Source organism: Mesoplodon densirostris, chromosome 2 (genome assembly GCF_025265405.1).
Source record: "Mesoplodon densirostris isolate mMesDen1 chromosome 2, mMesDen1 primary haplotype, whole genome shotgun sequence".
Taxonomy (NCBI): Eukaryota; Metazoa; Chordata; class Mammalia; order Artiodactyla; family Ziphiidae; genus Mesoplodon; species Mesoplodon densirostris.
This window is the reverse complement of record NC_082662.1, coordinates 137,439,526-137,444,940: the sequence shown is the minus strand read 5'-3', so window position 1 is coordinate 137,444,940 and position 5,415 is coordinate 137,439,526. Positions and strand designations below refer to the sequence as shown.

Genomic DNA, 5,415 nt, shown 5'->3' with positions numbered 1-5,415 from the left:
ACACTGTCTGAAAGTTGTTGCACTGAGGTAGCTCCCTCTCTGCACCATCACCTCCCACTTGAGCACGTCCTTTAAATGCTCTGAACTTCCGTTTGCTTATCTGCAAAAGGGAAAGACGTGAGAATCGGAAGGGGGCACACACATTCAAGAACTTTATAAACAGCTAAGGGCTATGCACGTGTTGTTTTTTGTAAATTTATTTTATTATTTAATTTTGGCTTCATTGGGTCTTCGTTGCTGTGCGTGGCTCTCTCTGGTTGCGGCGAGCAGTGGCTATTGTTCGTTGCGGTGCACAGGCTTCTCTTTTTACGGTGGCTTCTCTTGTTGTGGAGCACGGGCTTGAGGCCTTCAGGCTTCAGTAGTTGTGGCTCATGGGCTCTAGAGCGCAGGCTCAGTAGTTGTGGCGCACGGGCTTCGTTGTTCCGTGGCATGTGGGATATTACTGGACCAGGGCTCGAACCTGGGTCCCCTGCATTGGCAGGCGGATTCTCAACCACTGCGCCACCAGGGAAGTCCCTATGAACGTGTTTTTAATGCATTTTCTTCTTTCAGACTAGTGTTTACCTGCACTTGCCTGAGTGGAAATCTTAAGATCAAAGGAATGTGATGTGATCTTTTTGTAATTTCTCCTCCTTGGGTCCAAGGAAAAGCTGGTGGACAGTAAAACATTAATTGTGTCTCCCTGCAGCTCCTAGTCTTCTCGGAAGCTCTGGGTTAATTCTGGGGTCAGGAACCTTGTTTGGCCAGGGGAAACAGTGCATATGTGAAGGTCTTGGGCTGGCTCCCTTTCTCATCAGTGCTCCCCACCAAGTGCCCACCATTCCGTCCACCAACAGAAGAGACCTCTCCCCACCCTCCCGTGATGAGGTCTGTGGGAGTCACAAACAGAAGGTCCAGTCAACAAGGATGCTCTGACCTAACAAATAATCTCCGTCATGTGAGGTTTAAGGATTTGCTTTTGGAGCCCCAAGAAGTCCTGGAACACTGGACGTTCCAGGAGTGAACGCTGGAATTCCAGGAGGAAGCCTGTTTCTGGCTGCAGCCCGGGTCATGCCAGAGGCTAGAGGTAGAAGCCTGGGAGCCAGACACAGCTCAAGGGTGGACTGGATGCTCTCGAGATAAGGCCATCTAAGAGCTGTGAGCTCACTGAAGTTCGAAAACCAGCTCCCAGCCCCCACCCCTCCCTCCCCTCAATCTAGTAAAATTGATGCTCATCTCTGTAGTTTTGGAACATGATGGTAAGAATGGTGGTGCCTCGGGTTCTTGTGCTGGTCCTATCTCAGGCTTGTTTGCTTGCTTCCTTTGCATACTACAGACAAGTCTTTGCTTAGAGAAGTGGGCTGGTGGATCACTGTTCTGCAAAGATCCCGTTGTGTGACTGGAGCAGGTTACCTTCTCTGAGCCTCAGTGTTCTCATCTGTAAAATAGGCATATCGTTCCTTCTTTTCCTAATAACCAAACAAGTGTTCTTGTACTTTACCTTAAATAAATGTACTTTAAAGATGGCAAGCCTTTCTGACATCACTTTTGTGCATAAATAAAAATGAAAAAAAGAGAAAGGCATTGGCAATAACTTCATCACAACTGCCACGGTGATTGTAGGACCATCCTGATTTCAGAGTTAGTAAAATGTGAAAACTACAACACCTGTGTACCTACCATCTTGCTTAAGAGACAGAACAATTCCCAGCAGCACTAACAGCCTTGTGTCAACCTCCTTGACCTAGCCTTTCCACCCTAGAGAAAACTGTCCTCAATTTTGTGTTTACTCTTCCCTCAGTTTTAGCTACCGTGTTTTAAAACATGTACCCTAGGCAATCCATTGTTTGAGCTTGTTTCAGAATGGTTCCATAAGTGGAACTGTTTCCCATTCTTTTGATGTTTTTAAAAATCATGAGAAGTTGATCTATGCGAATGTATGTAGCTCATTTAGTTTTCACTATTGAATATTCCAGTCTCTTCATATCCTGCTATATTAATTGTGCTGATGGAAATTTGGGCTGTTTCCCGTGTTTTGCTGTTAAGTTATTTTTGCTCCAAACATTCTCAGAGTTGTTTCTTAGAACATGTGTGTTTCTCCAGGGTATATACCTGGGCAGGGAACGGCTCAGTCTAGATGAGGTGCTTGGAGTTCTGATTGCTAGCTAATACTGCCGCCCTTATTTCTGTCCACTGAATAGCCCGAGGGGCCATGAGTCCTGTTCTGGCTCTGTTTACAGACCTTCAGGGGGAATAAACGTTTATAAAAAGAATAGGGGGATAGTGAAGGAGAGCTTCCCAGACCATAGTCTGACTTTGAGCCATGGCCCCGAGGGGCAAAGCCAGAAAGGAGTGGAAGCCAGATGGAGCAGTGCTGTTGGCGCTGAGCATGTGTGTGAGGTGGGGCTGCCCTTGCCTGGACACTGGGTCTCAGACTGTGGCAGAATCCACTGTGAGGCTACGGCTGGGCTTCGGGACCTAGAAATTCAGACAAAACACTGCATGCGTTCTCAGACTGTATGTTTTTTTATTTAAATTGCAGTAAGGAATCCGAAATGGCCTCTCCAGAGTTATTTCCCTGAGCCCTGGTCCCCTTTGCAGCTCCCAGCTCTAGGTCCTATTGATGGGCTTCAACGGTCACTGGCTCCAAGGTATCAGATGTCACACCGGTGATTTCCAGCCCCTGGCCACTCTCTGCTGTCTCTGTGATGGCGTCCATTCGGGTCTGTTCCAGTGGCTTCGCCAGGATGCTCCCATGTTTATCTCGTGATGAGGCCACCGTCTTTTTTGTAAGTCTGGCTCTCATATTCCTGAAGAAAGAGCTGATCCTGCTGAGTCTCTTGGTGGTGGGACCTGAACGCGCTGGAGATAAGCTCCTGCCCAATTTGTGCGAGGTCCTGGACTCGTGAGTGATGGGAGCACAGCTGATGTCCTTGTGAGCAGTGCCCTGCTCGCTGCCCCCCGGGCTGCCGTGGCCTTTGGCCTTTTGGTCATGTCTAGTGGCTCTGCGGCCGCCTGAGCACGGGCCAGCTGCTTTGGGGATGGTCTTGCTCCCCGCTGCCTTGCGGTGGCTTTCCACGGAACTGCAGAGCGAGGGGCTCGTCAGAGCTCTGTCCTCTCCCCAGTGCTCCCTCCTCTCCCTTCTTCCCTTGCGGGCCTGGGACACTCTCTGTGAGCTGCCACCCTGTTTGCTCACTTTGCCTTCCTGTGGCAAGCTTGAGACGAGGGTCCCCTCATGGTCCTTGTCGGCTCTTCCTTTGACAGTCTTGCTGGTAGGTTCTGCTCCGACCACAGTCATGCCGGCCCCTGGGGAGAGGCTGGTGGACGTGCTGGAAGCATACTCTGAATTGTTCTCAGCCCCTGCCAAGGCCGTTTTCCCGCTCCTCAGGGATGTTGTGGCCGTGTCCCCAGTGGCTGTGTTGGTTTTGCTTCCTCCGGGCCCGTCGCTGGCTGTGGCTGCTCTGGCCGTGCCCCGCTCTTGAGCGGCAGGAGACTCGATCACTGCCGTGCTCAGAGCACCCGCCGCGGTGCCTCCTGCCACCCCTGCTGTCTCCACCTTGGTCGTTGCCCGTGATGCGGACGCTTTGTCGAGCCCTGTAGTAGGTTTTGCTTTCGCAGCGGCCACATCGGGCATGGTATCGGGCTTCTGGGAGTCCAGTTGGATCCCCCCACCCCCAGCAGAAGCTGCAGACGTGGTCCCGGCCACCCCAGGGCACGTGTGGAGGCTGCTGACGCTCACCTGGTCCTGATGCCCCTTTCCTTGGAAATCCTCCACGGCCGGGCTCCTCCCGTCCTGCTCCTCCTCGAACACAGGCATGCAGGTCATGTCCCAGACGGGAACGGCATAGGTGTTGCTTTCACTGTCCACTGGTGGTCGCAGGAGGTAAATCAGCTGTTCCCACTCGGCGAAGAGGTCTTCCCGCGCGTCCAGAGGGGGACACAGCTGCAGGTAGAAGCAGCAGCCAGTGGCAAGCTTCACGCGCAGCTGTTGTTTCTCACGATTGTGAGTGGAGATCCTCACGAACTCCAAGGGAAGGAGCCTGGTGAGCTCTAAGGTCTTTGCAGCCTTGTGGCTCTTGCCCTTGGTGGCCTGGCAGTGCTCGGCCAGCAGCATGACGTCTGGGAGTGGGAGGACGGGGCTGGTGGCTGTGATGCCCATGGTCACCATGCCGCACAGTTGTGCACGTCAATCGCTTCTCCCATCTTCGTGACCTGGATAAAGTCGCTCTCGAATATTGTTGCGTGCTTGAATATGTCGTATTTGCCCTTGTGCAGTTGCTGCTGCAGCTTCCCCGTGGTGGTGTTGAACAGGTCCACCCAGGTGCTGCTCCGGGCTGTGTGATACGGGAGCAGAGAGTCCCCACTCATGGCTGTCTTTGATCACGACATGCAGTGCGGTTAAGGCGGGCCCCTGTCTCCTCCGTCCCTCGGCTTCACTGGCAGAAGAGCGAGCTGCAGTGCTCCTGCGTCACACAGGCGGCCCTACAGCAGGTCTTCCAAGGCCGCCCCGTAAACCCCCACGTTTGCCTCAGGGTCTCCTAGAGGCAGGGGTGTGGGTAGGGGCACAGAGGATCACAGAGAGGATGCTATAGGGCGCCTGGAGCCCAGGCTGAATCTCTTCAAGTGTGTCGAGAGGTACGGTAGGCTCCCCCTCCGCCTCACCTCACTTCTGCTTCTGGGTTTTTATCTCCCCAAGAGGCTGTGGTGAACTTCCGTCCTAGTGAGAGAAGTAACCACTTTGTCAGCCTAACCCCCTGGCACAGCCTATTTATCCTCTGATGCCCTTTGTGACCTATCAGTGTCACAAAGCCCTTTGTGACCTATCACTGTCCCAAAGCCCTTTGCCTCATCCCCCAGCTGCCCCCTCAGGGCAGGGCCCCCATCCTCTGCCAAACACCCCATTGCCCCCGCGGAGGACAGGCCCATCCTGCCAGGGACTCAGGTGCGTTACCAAAATAAAAATGTCTTCAAGTGGGAAAGTTTTGTGTGGGTCCTTTTTCTTTTCCTCCCCCAAATTCAGCTACTGGATGAAATCTATAGGAATGTAAGATGATGGGATCAATTTGAACCATTTAAGCTCATGGTTTAATTGTATCGAATAAGGCAGAGTTGGCAGTGGCGGTCCTTAGTCTGTCCTTTCATAGAATCTCAGTAAACGTGGACGATGGTGATTTTTAATAATAACATTAAAATCTGCTTCTCCTAGGCACCATGCTGCATTCTTCACATATGGTGGTAAGAATCCACTGAGTTTGGTACTGTTAACTACTCTTCCCAGTTTATAGGTGAAGCAATTGAGGTTGTATCTCCTGTTTCAGTTCCCAGAGGTAATGGTAGCAGAGGCACTCTTTGAATGCAGGTCTACCTGATTCTATAGCCTTTGTTCTGAACCACTACAGTACTTAGCCTCACAAAGAAAGCTTGGTCCAGCCAAAT

General features: G+C 52.1%; 1 pseudogene; it reads right to left on the bottom strand.

Moving 5' to 3' along the window:
• Positions 1-2,596: 2,596 nt before the first annotated feature.
• On the bottom strand, positions 2,597-4,347 carry LOC132483156 (Golgi-associated RAB2 interactor protein 4-like; annotated as a pseudogene).
• Positions 4,348-5,415: the final 1,068 nt, after the last annotated feature.